The 16659-nt window shown below is 36.1% G+C and overlaps 1 protein-coding gene and 1 pseudogene across 3 annotated transcripts in view; one reads left to right on the top strand and one right to left on the bottom strand.

The window, feature by feature from the left end:
* The window catches only part of LUZP2 (leucine zipper protein 2), a 490860-nt gene that overhangs the window by 50423 nt on the left and 423778 nt on the right, over window positions 1–16659 (bottom strand). The gene's annotated exons all lie outside the window — the stretch shown is intronic.
* On the top strand, window positions 9494–9806 carry LOC122200225 (annotated as a pseudogene).

Genomic DNA, 16659 nt, shown 5'->3' with positions numbered 1-16659 from the left:
TTACACATTTTAAAGTTGAAAGTTAAACATTTTATCTGTTTTATGCCATCAAAACATTAAGCATATGGCGAAGCTAGAGAATGTCCGCTTGTAATGTGGTTCCAGTGAAAGTGACCAAGGGCATGTTTTTAACTATGTCAGTGGTGACAAAATGCATTTGGGATTTTACTGGGCCACTGCTGGGGCTTTTGCAGCATCAGCAGGAAGGATGAGGAAGAAGTGAGAACTGATGTTTCAGAGAGATAGGGACAACTCCCGAGGTGTAAAATGGTGGGGTCCAATGTTTATAATGTCTAATGCATATGGCAGGTTTAGACAACTGTGTAGGGAGGTCAGCAGGAAGGAGTTTAAATCACTCATCTAAAACATAGTATTATAAGCAGCAGGTAATAATGAAAGCATCAGTATTATTTACATTATCTTATTATTCAGGTTAGGGACTCATGAACATATAGGGACTAGGAGGATGTTATCTTTTGCAAAAGTGAGAGACCTGGGAAAATGTCAATCAGGATTTCTTAAGTGCTCAGCAAAGCAGGTTGACATTTATGGAAGGACCCTCATCCTAATAATAAGAGGAAATTGAATTCCTAATCCATGAAAATAAAGTGAATGTTGGCTTTACAAATGGCCAACCCTGTAGGAAGAGAGTAGGAAATGTTGCCTCTTGGGTCTTTACATAAGCATTCAGGGAAACTCTGTTATCAAAACTCCATCTTTTGATACTGTGGTACTCCAAGTAATGGGAAGGGTTCTCCTATATATGTTTTAATTTTATCAGGAATGATTCCTGAATGGATTAGACTCCAATGGTAAAATTATCCATGGAGAATGAGCAGTGGCAAAATTAAAAGTTCTCAGGGACTCCATGAGATCACATGGCACATTCTGCATTTTAATCAAAGTCTGGACAATAAGCATAAGGTTATTTAGGAAAACTAAACATTGGTGTGTCTCAGATAACTTAAATATGGTAGTTTTACCATTATCCATGAAAAAAACATTCATGGAAATTCACAGCTTTTTATTTTGTTGTAAAATAAAATTAGAATATTTTATAGACTATATTGGAAACCAAATGGTCTGAACCTCATGCTCACTTTCACTGACTCTAGTCTAGCCTTGAGGGGGGTAACTAACCAGGATAGTAGGCCAGATTAAGGCACAGCTGTTTCCATCATGGATACTGAAATTCACAACATACACATACATGACTGAAGATGAAACATGAAAAGAGCATGTATTTAATATGAAAATTCACAGCAGTTGCTGTCACTAAAAAGAGTATGTTTATTCTCCATGATAGAATGACGTTATGGTTGTGAAGAAGTTTTCAGAGAGATATAGCCACTCATGAATACACTGTAATTTGGCTGATGTGGAACAGTTCCCTCTCTCAGATTTCTCATTCATTAATTTGTTTGTTCATTCATAAAATATTTGCTATTGGTTACGAAGCATTATGGTGAACTTTAGAGGAATTCAAATAATGAAGATATGCCCCAAGTCCTCAGGAGTTGACTACTGAGAATTAAACTGTCAACTATTATGTGTCCGTTTAGTGGTATCATTGGAAATTTCAGAAGTATCAGAGACTTTAATTTTGTATATAATATAAGGATATACTCAACTGATATTCTTTAATCTACCCACTTATAAGAAGCTAACATTAATTGAATACTTATGAAGGTGCTCTAAATACATTACCTCATTCAATCCTACCTACAACCCTACAAAGTTATTATTATTGTATTGTAGGAGATAACAGATTCTTAAAGATGTCAAAGCACTTGTCAAAGATTAAATCGTTTAGGAAGTAACAAACAATTGAATTCAGGTTTACCTGAATAGAAACATGGCTGATTTTGTTTGTTTTGTCATTGTTGTTTTGTTTTGTTTTTGTTTTTGTTTTCTTCTGGGCTCTCTATTCTATTCCACTGGTCTATATATCTGTTTTTATACCACTACTATACTTTTTTTGATTACGATAGCCTTGTAATATGGTTTGAAATCAGTGAGTGTGATGCCTCCAATTTTGTTCTTTCTTAGTATTGCTTTGGCTTTGGGGGGTCTTTTGTGGTTTCATACAAATTCTAGGTTTGCTTTTTTTCTACTTCTGTGAAAAATGCCATCGGAATTTTGACAGTAAATTGAATCTATGGATAGATGTGGGTAGTATGGGCATGTTACAAATATTAATTGTCTCCACAGGGAATACTGTTGAATGATTTAAAAAAAATCTTCCAAATGTATCTCAGCAGCGTAGATTCTATATTTAATATCTTCGGAATCAACAGGAGGTGGCAGATCAAAACTGAAGGCTTACAAGTGCCTTCCTGCAACTTTACTGAATTTATTAGTTCTGACAATTTTTCCTGGAGTCTTTAGAGTTTTCTATGTATAAGATCATGTCATCTACAAACAGAGATAAGTTTACTTCTTTCTTCCCCATTTAGATGCTTTTTATTTCTTTTTCTTGCTAAATGCTCTGTCTAGGACATCCAATACTATGTTAAATAAAAGTTGTGAGAGTGGATCCTTGTCTTTTTTGGATCCTAAAGGAAAGGCTATTAGCTTTTCACAGTTGAATATGATGTTAGCTGCGGGTGTGTCATATGTGGCCTTTATCACATCGAATTCCTCTATACAAAGTTTGTGGAAATTTTTTATCATAATAGGATCCTGAATTTTGCTAAATGCTTTTTCTGCATCTATTGAGATGATCATATGATTTTTAAACCATTGACTGATTTGTGGATGTTCAATCACACACCTATGGAATAAAACTCCCTTGATCATGGTATAGGATCCTTTCAATGTACTAATGAATTCTGTTTGCTAATATTTTGTAGGGGATTTCTGCATCAGGGATATAGGCCTACAATTTTCTTTTCTTGTAGTGTCCTTGTCTGACTTTTGTATCAGGAGAATTCTGGCCTAGCATGAATTTGGAAATATTCCCTCCTTTCATTTTTTTCCTTAAAACTCTGAATATAATTGGTATTAATTCCTCTTTAAATGGTTGGCAGAATTTACCAATGAGGCATCTGGCTCTGAACTTTTACTTGCTGGGAGGTTTTTGATCCCTGATTTAATCTCCTTTGTAGTAATTGGTCTATTCAGATTTTCTACCTCAGCATGATTCAGTCTTGGTAGGTTGTGTGTTACTAGCAATGTATCTATTTCTTCTAGGTTGTCCAATTTTTGGTGTATAATTATTTGTAGTAGTGTATTATGATCCCTTTTGTGAGGCATCAGTTGTAATGCCACCTCGTTCATTTGTAATTTTATTTGAGTTCTCTATGTTTCTTGGTAAGTTTAGCTAAAGCTTTGCATATTTTAACTTTTCAAAAAAAATATCAGCTCTTAGTTTCATTGATCTTTTCTATTGTCTTTTTAGTCTCTATTTCATTTATTTCCACTATGATCTTTGTTATTTCTTTTCTTTTGCTAATTTTGGGTTTAGTTTTTTCTTTTGCTAGTTTTTTGAGTTAGAAGTTGTTTGAGATCTTTTTTTTTTTTCTTTATGCAAGTGTTTATCACTCTAAATTTCACTCTTAGAACTCCTTTTACTGCATCCCTTAAGTTTTGGTATATTGTGTTTCCATTTTTACTTGTCTGAAAATATTTTTTAATTTCTCTTTTTCTTTTTTGACTCACTGATTATGCAGGAGCATATTGTTTAATCTTCACGTATTTGTAAGTTGTTCAGTTTTCTTATGATTCTTTTCCAATTTCATACAATTGTGGTTAGAAAAATGCTTGATACTATTTCCATCTTCTCAAATTTATTGAGTTGCTTTGTGGACTAATATGTTATCTTTCTGGGAAAATGTTCCATGTGTGCTTGAGAAGAATATGTAGCCTCTGTTAGATAGCATATTCTGTAAATGTCTGTTTGGTTCAATATATCCTTTTCTGTTTGGGTGATAAATCCATTGCTGAAAGAGGGCTACTAAAGTCCTGTACTAGCATTATATTATACTGCTATTTCTCTCTTTAGATTTGTTAATATTAATTCTATATATTTAGGTGTTCCTATTTTGGGTACATATTTACTAATTATATAGTCTCCTGATGAATTGACTCCTTTATTATTACATAATGACTTTTAAAATATTATCTGAGAGAGTATGAATGAGTTGGGGAGAGGGTAGAGGGAAAGAGAGAGACATGAGAGAAAGAGAGAGTCTTAAGTAGGCTCCAGACTCAGTGCAGAGCTTGACACGGGCTCAATCCCTCAATCCTGGGATCGTGACCTGAGCCGAAATTAAAAGTCAGACACTCAACCTATGTTGCCACCACATACTCCTATAATGACTTTTTTGGTCTCTTTTTACAGTCCTTGGTTTAAAGTCAATTTTTTTTTGATGTAAGTACAGCTATCTCTGCTTTCTTTTGTTTTCCAAAAGCACAGAATATCTTTTTCTATCCCTCACTTTCACTCTGCATGTGTCCTTGAGGCTGAAATTGGTCAGTTATAGGTAGCATATAATTAGGTCTTGCTTTTGTATCCATTTTCCTACTCTATGTGTTTTGACTGAATAGTCCTTTTATGAAATGTAAAAAAACATTTTTTACATTTTTTTTTTTTTGAGAGACAAAGTGTGAGCAAGGGAAGAGCAGAGAGAGAGGAAGACACAGAATCCAAAGCAGGCTCCAGGCTCTTGAGCTGCCAGCACAGAGCCCAATGTGGGGCTCGAACCCACGAACTGTGAGATCATGACCTGAGCCGAAGTCGGACGCTTAACCAACTGAGCCACCTAGGCGCGCCATGACTAAATAGTCCTTTTAAAGTGAATAGTGATAAGTACACACTTACTATTGCCATTTTATGAATTGTTTTCTGTTTTTTTTTTTCTATTTACTCCTTTTTTCTTCTTTTCTAAATGCAAAGGGGTTGTTACCAGAACCACATCTTCAGGTGTAAAGTGATTGTCAGGCTCTCAGCCTCTAGAGCCAAAGGCAGGTGACTTCGAAACCTCAGTTGCCAATGACCTACTTTTGAGACTTAGGATGGCTCACTAGTCTCTATAAATGCGTTAGTTTTCTCTAATATTCATCAGAATATTATCAGTACCACCTCAAAATGTTCTTCTGGATGTTAACTAAGAAAACTTGTGCAAAACTTGTGTAAGTCAGTTACAGAGCAAGTACTCTATAAAATGTAAGTGTTGTGATAACATAAAAAGCACTACATATTTAAATGCTCATTCCTTTTTGTTCGAGTATCTCTAAACTTCTAAGTAGTGTACATTTTCAGAGGGTGATTTGACGCCCTAATTTAGCATAAAAAACCTGGGTTCATGTGGCACCTGGGTAGCTCATTTGGTTAAGCATTTGACTTTGGTTTGTGAATGTGAGCCCTGCATCAGGCTCTGTGCTGACAGCTGAGAGCCAGAAGCCTGCTTCAGATTCTGTGTCTCCCTCTCTCTTTGTCCCTCCTCTGTTCGCACACTGTCTCTCTCTCTCTCTCAATAAATAAAAATGTTAAAAAAAAGTTTAAAAAAACCCTGGGTTCATGTTTTAGTTCCTTTTTAAGTAAAATCCTTACAGTAAGATCTGCTCTATTTATTGTGATAATCTATTAAACTTATAGTAATCATCATAAAGAACTATGCAAATTAATTTATCACTATTATTATTATTACTATTAGTATTGAGCATTCAGAACCCATGCAATAGCCTACAATAGAGAAAAGTTTGGTCTTTGAGTATGCTTGATTTGAGTAACTTCCTAGGTTAGGGAGCTATATACCCTCAGGAAATATTCTTGCTTTCATAAAGAGGAGATCAAAGAAGACTAAACGTGTCATAGGAAAGCTTAACACCAGCCCTCTAGGAGATTCAAAAACGCTGTCTATAATTTCACATAATCCTGAATATCAAAGAGCTTCATATAGTGATGAAAAGCAAGGCTACTATTTTTAATTTTCTTTGAAACATTGAAGTTCAACTCACAGTGCATTGAGGGCGGATCAAGATGACAAATAATTCTCTGGCCTTTCATCAGATCTAGTACCAAGAATAATTACTTTCAGCAAATATAAAGATCTTATGTTGCCTATCGTTTTTGGAAGCTCTTTTATGGAAATTCTTTTGATAAATGCTCAAATTATTTTCTTATTGTCAAACTCCATGTAGAATTTTGTGATGGACACTTCCCCAGGGATGGACACACCATGATATTTCATCAGAACAAATTAGTCTGAAACTAATAATATTGAGTTTGCCCCCATAACAACCTTTTGAGGAAAACAGCATTATCCTCATGCTATTGGTAAGAAATTAGTTTTTTAAAAACTGCCTTTGTTACACAGCTGATTAATTACAAATTCAAATCCAGGTAGTTTGCCTTTAGAATCTATGCTTTTAAACGCTAGTTATACTTTATACCAGGTATCACGGTACAAATTCAGCACTTACACATTTTAGTTTATCAAGGTCATTGTTTTGTAACATTAGCTCTCTTTCAATAGGAATAATCACCATCTCCAGTTTAATTTCTCAATATCTCATATGTGCAGTGAATAATTAGCAGAGGCCAGGATTTGCAATTGGTCTGTTGAATTCCAAATTCTATCCTCTCACACATGAGTCTGAGTAACTAACATTTACTCACAGACTCCAACACAGGCTTCCAGGAGAGTGATGGTAAAGAGAGAGCCTAGCATACTCGGAGTGCTCACCTAAGGGGACTTGCCTGTGCCTATAAAGGACCATTAGAAAGAAGCATATATTTATAACTGAAGAAAGCAGTATTAGTTTCTCTCTACATGTCTACAATATTGTATAGACAGAATGGATTAGAACCTACCCCTATCTTTAAGAAGTTGGTTTTAATACACTGGAAACTAGAGTATTTTAGGTGATTTTAATCCTTTAGTGCATTATATTAACAAATTTACATTTTCCTGGAAGCAAATGAATTTGCTAATTTTTTTTTGAATTAGTTAATTTTAGTTTGTATCATCTTTGAGTATAGTGATTATTTTTACTTTGCTATATTTTCTTTGAAGCAATACTTCATTTTACTGGGCCTCATGTTTCCTAACTTCATCTCTCTTAAGGAGATGTTTTGTTTTGTTTTTCCCCTGGGACTGGCAAACAAAACAGGGTACTAACAGGAGTGCTAGAGAGGGAATTTAGAAATTGGAGTTAGTCTGCAGGTGATGGGTAAAAAGGTTTTCCAAAGCATTTGTCTAGAGAGACAGGAAGCTTGTCCAGACACAGTAAGGGCTTAATTTTCACTACTGAACTAAAGGCCATTGGGTAGCTTCTCCTTTGAACTGACCTTCATCTCATCAAAATTTATCCATAACTTCCTTCTTCTTAACCAACATATCTTCCATCTCAGAAGTCGGTTATGTTCCTAGTGCTCTCCACATTCAACTCTTCACCTTGTGATCATATTCCTATCCCTTGGTACTTCTTCTAGAATTTTGACTCCTCAATATACGTCTCTAAGTTTTGTCTTCATTATCTTTCTTCATTCCTCCCTTTCTCTCTTACTAAAAATGTACTCAATCTCCTTCCATCCTGCTAAGAAGCCCACCCCCCACATTTGTCCAAATTCCTCCTCTTCATGACTAATGTCTTTTAAAGAATCATCTAGTCTTCTCACAATTCCTCACAAGTTTGTCCAAATTTTATGTCCTTGGCACTTCTCAAATCCATCCCCTCCACTCCCTTCCCACCACCACTCTCTCACTGTCTCTCACCAATGCTATTAATCTCCCAACAATTTTGTTTGCTGGTACCATCTTGTCTTCCTCCACATGCTCTCTACATCACCACAGGTGTACCTTGTTGTACATATTGTATATTGTGTGTTGCTTTATTGCACTTAGGAGATACCGTCTTTCTTTTACAAACTGAAGGTTTGCGGCAACCCTGCATCAAAAAAGTCTAACGGTGCCATTTTTCCAATAGCGTCTGCTCACTTCCTATCAATGTGTCACATTTTGGTAATTCCCACAATATTTCAAAACTTTTCATAATTATCATATTTGTTATGGTTCTCTGTAGTCCGTGATTATGACTTGCTGAAAGCTTAGATGATGGCTAGAATTATTTTTTGATGGCTAGCATCTTTTAGCAATATTTTTATGGATGTGTGGTTATTCGGAATATTTTAACGTGAATACTTGTCAGTGTGCCATCGTTCAATATTTTTACTTTTCCAGAAAATTCAAAGACTAGAATGTTTTAATTCTGATCACCCTCTCACTACTTATAAGCTACTATCATGGTGTTTTAGGCCAATTATTACCATGGATTTTTATTACATTGCAATCAATGTAATCAATTATTACAATCAATGTTGCTTTATTTTGCCCACATGTTACTGATATCTTTGAGCACATTTCTTTTGCAACTGAATCCTTCCTTTAAAATCCTTCCTTTAAAATCCTTCTGTGAGCTCTTTTGGGAGTAAAGTCTTTCAGTTCTTATTTGTCTGAAAATTATTTTTATTCCCCCTAGTTCTTAAGGGGTATAGACTAATTGGCAGTTGTTTTATCTCAGCCTATTGAAGATATTTTTCCACTATTTTCTGGCTTCCATCATTGCTTTTGAAAAGTCGGGCGTTGGCCTAATGGTTATTACATTGTGGGTAATCACTATTCCATTTTTTGTAATGGTTCTTTCTGTATGCTTTTCAAGTCTCTTTATCTTTTGATTTTTGTTTAGCAATAGAGCATTTTTAACTTAAGGTATGTACATTTTTTAGACATAATGCTATTGTACACTTAGTGGTCTACAGCATAGCATGAACGTAACTTTTATATACACTGGGAAATGAAAAAATTCATTTGACTCACTTTATTACAGTGGTCTGGAACCAAACCCACGATATGTCTGAGATATGCCTGTAATGGAATTATCTTCTTAAAATTGTAATTTCTTCACATTTCCTTTGTTAAAAAACTTTTAGTAGACTGCTAGTGGCTGGGAGATATAAAAATAAATGAATACAAAATTCCTGGAGAAAAAGAAAAGTACTATTGACTTAAAATGAAACAAGCTGATTAAATTCATTACAGATATCCTTTTATTCTGAAAGTATAATAAGGAAATATCTCTTGTAGATGCAGTTTTTTGGGGATTAGTAATTTTTATTGCATCTAAAAGGGCAAAAGAAAAGTTGGACAATAACTTCTAATGTCTAAGACAAAATGTCCCTTGCATTCATTGATAATCAATGGAGGGTATATTGGGGCTTGTCTTACCTATGAATAGCCAAGTGGTAACTAGAAGGTAATCTAAAATGCCTTTGAAATAACATAAGCTCTGTCATGCTGGAGGCACCATGAAAGTTATTACTATTTTATGAGTGTCTAAAAATGTTATTGAAAATACAGGAATACAAAATGGAACCAGTCTTCTAGTTCTCCCACTGTGGGCCCCAGAAGATTGTGTGGCAACATGAGGAGTGGTAGAGGCCAACAGTACAGCTTCATGAAGTTTCTGGTCATAATATGGCCCCCAGCACATGGCCCCTGCCTTGCTGCCACCAGGATGCATTAGAAAATGCTTTGCCAAAGGGGCAGTGAAACAGGAGCCTGGGAGGAGATCAGCAGGGGAACTTGTCATCTAAGCTCCTGCAAAAGTGGAAAGAAAGGCAGAAAAGGCAGCAGGAAAGGATAAATATTCAGACAAAAATGTGCAGACAAAAGGAAAAAAAACTGTTGAAAATGTCTAACCAAGAAACTGAAGAAGATTTATTGGCAGAAAGTGGAGAAACTACAAACAAGGAGGGTTCAGCCTCTGATGAAGCAGGAGAGAAAAAACCTGAGTCCAATTAACACCATGTCCCGTATCTTACCAGTGGTCCCTGTCTCTCTTCTGATACAATCCAGAGGAATATTTTTAACAGGTATCTCATAAATATAAGTATTTCAACAGCTCTAGAAACATTTTTAAGAAGGAGAGAATTCTGCTTCATCCCATTCTGTGTGTGTGTGTGTGTGTGTGTGTGTGTGTGTGTGTTTTAAAGAGTTGAAATCATTTGCTAGTTATTTTTGGTAGCGAGAAAATAGTGGAATATTGAATATGTGAGGTGTTGATTGTCTTGATTATCATTCCCCAGTTGGAGAAATAGTTGTTATATCCTATAATACTCAGCACCCTGGATGGCAACTTGGAGCCACAATCTGCATTTAATATGTCTTTAACATTTTATTTTATTTACTCTTTTCTTTTAAATTAATTTATTAATTAATTAATTTTTAAATTTACATCCAAATTAGTTACATCCACAGTGCAACAATGATTTCAGGAGTAGATTCCTTAAGCCCCCTTACCCATTTAGCCCATCCCCCCCTCCCACAACCCCTCCGGTAACCCTGTTTGTTCTCTATATTTATGAGTCTCCTATGTTTTGTCCCCCTCCCTGCTTTTATATTATTTTTGCTTCCCTTCCCTTATGGTCATCTGTTTTGTGTCTTAAATTCCTCATATGAGTAAAGTCATATATTTGTATATTTCTCTGACTAATTTCACTTATCATAATACCTTTTAATTCCATCCACGTAGTTGAAAATGGCAAGATTTCATTCTTTTTGATTGCTGAGGAATGCTCCATTTTATTTATTATTTATTCATTTTTAATGTATTTTTTTAAATTCAAAGCAGTTAACATACAGTGTAGTATTGTTTCAGGAGTAGTCTTGAGCATTTTAAATTACCTCTCTTCTCATGTTATCTTTCAGTAGAATGGTTTTCTAAAGAAAACCACTCCTTTCTAAAGAAAACCTTGGCTCTCACTGTCAGAATTTCATGCACTCTGTAATATCTTTGGTCCTGGTAGTCCAGTTTCTCTTGTAACTTTGGTAACGTGCTAAGTATGTAGTGTATGTAATATTGTGAGTTAAGGAGATTTACGCCACAACAGCTTAAATGAATTAAATGAATTATATCCTCATGTTTCTAACAAATGTCTTTGAAAGAAGTTCATAGAGATGCTCAACTAATTTATTTCTATAAGTGATATTCTCATTGTATATGTATCAAGGATCAAGAATTAATGAGAGCTAATGAGGATTTGGCTTTGGACTATTGCAGGGTACAAACTTGCACACCAGCACTGAAAAGAATACATCAAAGCTTCCTTGTTGGTTAAATTTTTATATTTACCAGATAAAGTATGTCTTATAATTTATAACATAATTTTACAAATATTTCTGTGCACATATAACATGTATATTCATATAATAACATGTAAACTATGATGTATTTTTAACTTAAAATTAACTTTGTTGCCACATATATGCCATATCTTCTTGGGGAGTAATCAAAGAAGCCATTAAGACCTCCTAGGACCAAAAATGAAATCCAAACAAAACTCCTGAGTTGTAATGTTAGAATTTTACGAAAATGGTTTAGACTTATATGTTACTTTTTATCCTTACAATAACCTAGACACAAGATATAAAATATATTTCTGTAGCATGGAAAACCACCAATAACTGGTAGATGTTAAGGTAACTAAATGGGTAGCTAATGACAGGCAACTGGTAGAAAACAGATCTGTGTAAAACTTCTGAACTGGTTGAGAAATCTCTTCTAGAAGCAGGGAAGTGCGTGCAAAGTGCAGGCTTAATTCTTATACTCCTTCCGCATTCTTAGAGTAAGGATCTTAACAGTTCTTAAACTTGGCTGTAAATTAGAATAATCGGGGAGCCTTGAATAATACCCAAACTACTCTGCTCTTTTGCTGGATTGTATAAGAATTCTGAGTGTTGACACTCAGGTGTTAGTGAAACTCCCAATGATTAAAAATACACCCTAGGTTGAGAACCTTTGGTCTTCTGATGATTCCAGGTGCACTACTTTGAGAGTTCTTGGAAATTGCACTGCAACAGATTTTTGGCAAAAGAGAGGGAAATACAAATCCACTTTGCTTTAAACTGCCGGGCACCAAACAGAATACATTTTTCGCTTGGATGCCTTTAAGCTGCAGAATAGGGTCACTGTTGACTGTTGCCCTAGAATGACTTTGGCGTTTCTAACAAACTAGAAAAAAAAACCCACAGAAAACAAAAAAAAAAACCAAATCATCCTTGTCCAATTAAGTAGATACCACAGTGGTGACCTTTACCAATGTAAACTGCAGCTAAATCCAAGGCAGTGAGTTGCATGGAAAGAAAAAGACAGAAGGTGGTAACCGCCTGGGGTGGGGATGAAATAATGGATTTTTGTAACACAATTTCTTCATATTTTATCAGGATTGCTTATCTGAATTGCTTTTCATTTCTGTTGCCTTTCAATTTTCTCCTTTCTTCATGGCATTTACTATTATGATCACTGACATTAAGTGTATTGTGAGAATTCATCCATACTGTTATGCTAAAAAAACTGTAGTTATACTCATTTGGATACATGTATCGATGTATCTTATACTCACATATGAACACTAAAACAAGGTACATGGTTTTGTTTTAATTAAAGTAATATTCTATTTCAAAAACTTTCTTTAAATCTTCCCCAAATGTTATCCTGGTTTCTAGATATAATACTTATTTCATACCTTTACTCTTTTTCTCAGTGTTAGACACTACTACATATGCTGAATGCCATACTGAATTTTCTTATTCAATCTTCATATCAACTCTGTAGGGCTGGGGATGTTACTATCTCTATTTTATACATATTGAAGATTAGTCTCAGAGAAGTAATATGATCAAGGTTTCAAAGTTAGAATATTGCAGAAAAAAGATTTTTACTTGGTCTGTATGACTTGTGAATCTTAGCTCTCTGTTTAAAAAATAATTTTCCGGGGTACCTGGGTAGCTCAGTTGGTTGAGCTACCGACTAACCTGAGCTAACCTGAGCTAACCTGAGCTTACCTGAGCTACTTCGGCTCAGGTCACGATCTCCCAGTTGATGAGTTCGAGCCCCAGGCTGTGCTCTGTGCTGACAGCTCAGAGCTGGAGTGGGCTTTGGATTCTCCCTCTCTCTCTCTCTGCCCCTCCCCCACACATGCTCTGTTTTTCTCTCTCTCTCTGTCTTTCTCTCTCTCTCAAAAGGAAATAAACATTAAAAAAAATAATAATTTTCCTTGTATTCATGTTATGTATTTTATTGTATTAAATTTCTTAGATGTTGATGAAAAGTGCAGCCTTTTACACGGGCAGCAGTCCCCTTGAAATGTCAAGGGTCTTGGCTGAAACACGTGGGACAGAAACACAAACGTTTTCTCCCTTTGAAGGTCTCTGCCCTGATGTGGTAACTGGTGAGTTTTGGACCAGGAAGATGACCCCGTGGTGGGGAGGTGAGAACGACCCAGAAGTCCCCAAGAGGCACACTGCCTTGGAGTCACGGTGAAGGCAGGGCCCACGTACACTTTCCTGATCATCCCTACAGAGGGACAAAGGCAGAGAGAAGCCGAGACCTTCCTGTACTGCATGCAGATACATCAGCCCTTAAGAGGAGAGGAGAGAGGAAGGAAGGAGGCTGGGAACTGTCTTTGACTAACATGCCAAGGTCTGTGTCTGGCATTTTTCTCATCTTATTTAATGTTTCCAGAAACGCTCAGAGGTAAACATCATTACCTCCACGTAAAGTGAATCCTAGCTCTTAACCTCCATATCATGCAACTGTAAACACCAATGGCATTGCTGTATTAGGAATTCGTATTATTTCACCTAAAAGTAGACCTTTTAGTAATATGCCTCCTGTTCTTCCTCATACACTTATATATTTCCTAAATTACACAAAGTCACATTTAATACTTTATAATAAAATGAAAATAATTAAGGGAAACAGTATAATAAATACATAAAAATTGTTAAGTTTTTTTCAGAACATGTCATTAATTGAACAAACAGTTTTTAAAAATAACTATTTTGCCTTTACTGAGCACTTAGTATTCATGTAGCTCTACCACATAAACAGAAGACAAAAATAAATATGTTGATCACATATTGTTTGTATATTATGATGCACAGTAGACCTATCCTAAACATTCAACGCACAAACACATAAGCCACACTCATACATACACGGTTAGTGTTATTTACTAACTCTGGGGTTAGAAGAACCCTGATTTGTAGTGTTTGTCAATTTCAATGGCATAAATACTACTCATTTTTCAATCTATCAACTTGATATTATTGGATATGAATTGGAAAGGTATCAGTGGCACAGCGCTGTAGTATTTTCACTCTCTGGACCCAAAAGACATAATATTCTCAAGAAAAGAGATAATATCATAATGTGGTAGTTTTGGTATTTACCATGTTTGCTTATAGTAAATTTTACTTAATTGTAAGTGTATATAATTAATATTTAATAAGGGCTGTGGTTTAAGAGCTGACTAGGTCAAATTCTGAAAATTTATCAGTTGGCTTTAAAAGAAATTTTTTTTGGGGCGCCTGGGTGGCGCAGTCGGTTGGGCGTCCGACTTCAGCCAGGTCACGATCTCGCAGTCCGTGAGTTCGAGCCCCGCGTCAGGCTCTGGGCTGATGGCTCAGAGCCTGGAGCCTGTTTCCGATTCTGTGTCTCCCTCTCTCTCTGCCCCTCCCCCGTTCATGCTCTGTCTCTCTCTGTCCCAAAAATAAATAAATGTTGAAAAAAAAAAATTAAAAGAAATTTTTTTTAATGTTTATTTATTTTTGAGAAAGGGAGAGACAGAAGGTGAGTGGGGGAGGGGCAGAGAGAGAAAGGGAGACAGAATCTAAAGCAGGCTCCAAGCTCTGAGCTGTCAGCACAGAGCCTGATGCACAGACCACAGGATCATGACCTGAGTCGAAGTCAGATGCCCACCCAACTGAGGCACCCAGGCGCCCCAGCAGTTAGCTTTTAAAAGCAGGTATGAGCCATGGAATATTCACATTTCTAAATATACAAAATGGCTCGCATATTCTGTTGTTTTGTACTGGTAACAATGGCATGAAAATGTCATGGTCCTCAGCCCAAATGTATATAATAAAGAGAGGATATCCCAATGAAAAGTAAGAGGTGCTCTTTTACCATAAACATTCCACTATTAAACTACACATAAAACCATACTTAAGTCATGTCTCTTCTCTGATGTCCTTTTGGTTCTCATCTGTTTTCACTCCACACTGTCTTATCAGGCAACTTAATCTACTTCCAACATTTAATTGCCATCCACGGTGATAATGCTAAATCCTTTATTTGCACTCAGATGTCTTCCCTGAATTTCAGATTCAAATGTTTAATGTCTGCTGCATACAGACATTTGATTGCATGACAGACCTCAAACACTTAGCATGTTGAAAAACAAACCAATTTGAGTTCTCCTCTTGCCTTTTGCATCACAGTGAATGAATGCAAGCATTGAGTGTTCTTCACTTCCTGCCTTTATGGATCCCACTTATATATAGCAGTTCTATGCCCCCATTAGCTCTGGAACCCTGTGCCCATTTCTGCACCCTAGATCAGATCACCGTCATCTCCTGCATGGATCAATGAAATAGAGTGTCACTTGTTTGTTTGTTTCCACTGCACTTTAGAGTTATTTTATTCAAATGCGGATCAGAGCTACTGGCTTGAACCTTTGCTCTTTGCCTCTCTGTTGGAACATTTTCTACATAAAAAATACATAATCTCATAACAAAGACATAATCTCATGTGCTTTTGAATCCAAGTCTCCTTAGTTTTTATCTTTAATGAAAGCTATTGAATTCTAAATACTAAAAACAAACAAAGTCCTGACCAACCACATACCCCTTGCATTTTTTCTCCCCTCTCTCTTTACAGAGAATTAGCCTTCAGAGTCCAAAAGGTCAGGGTTGTGTGATTTCAAATTTGCATCCCCAATGATGATCCCAGGCCTGTCTTACATATGGAAAACAATTTAATTGAATAATAAGCCCATAATGAGCACTCAATAATATATGTTCTCTAACTTCCAAATAAGGAATATATCCAAGAAGAGGAGCACTGCTATGGATCGAGTATTTGTGTCCTCTAAAATTCCTGTTAAAGCCCTAACCCCCAATATGATGGTATTAGAAGATGGTCCTTCTGAAGGTAATTAGGTTTAGATTAAGTCCTGATGGTGGGGTTCTCATGCTGGGATTAGTGCCCTTATAAAGAATATAAAGAGAGAGAGAGAGAGAGAGAGAGAGAGAGAGAGAGAGAGATCTCTTCCCATTCACACACGTCTAAGAAAGACCATTTGAGCACTTAGCTAGAAGGCAGCTGTCTACAATAGAGAAGAAGGACCCTTATCAAGAACTGAATCTGGGACCACCTTGATCTTGGGCTTCACAGCCTCCAGAACTGTGAGAAATTAGTGTCTGTTATTTAAGGCACCTAGTCTATGGCATTTTGTGGTAACAGCCCAAACTGGCTGGAAACACAGCAAGTGTCATTTCAAATGAATTCTGTAGAAACATCATTCTGGACACTGACAAATGTAGAGCAAATCATGGAGCTAAAGCACAGTCATTTCCTTTAAGGAGAGAGGAATATGTAGCCATCACTGTATTCAATGTATGACCAAGAGCTGTGAGGGATAAACACCGTGCTATCAAAGCACTGAGAATAGAGATAAGTAATTTTAACTTGGAGGGTTAAGAAAAAATTCACTCAGATTAGAGAGAAGCAGAGAATGGAGAATATAATGAAGGAAAAGAGGCTGACTGACCTGACTGAGGGTTCTCAGCAGAAACATAAAAGGCATCTTCC

The sequence above is a fragment of the Panthera leo genome, chromosome D1 (genome assembly GCF_018350215.1).
Source record: "Panthera leo isolate Ple1 chromosome D1, P.leo_Ple1_pat1.1, whole genome shotgun sequence".
NCBI classification, from domain to species: domain Eukaryota; kingdom Metazoa; phylum Chordata; class Mammalia; order Carnivora; family Felidae; genus Panthera; species Panthera leo.
The sequence above is the reverse complement of the archived record's forward strand: the minus strand, read 5'-3'. Positions and strand labels throughout refer to the sequence as shown.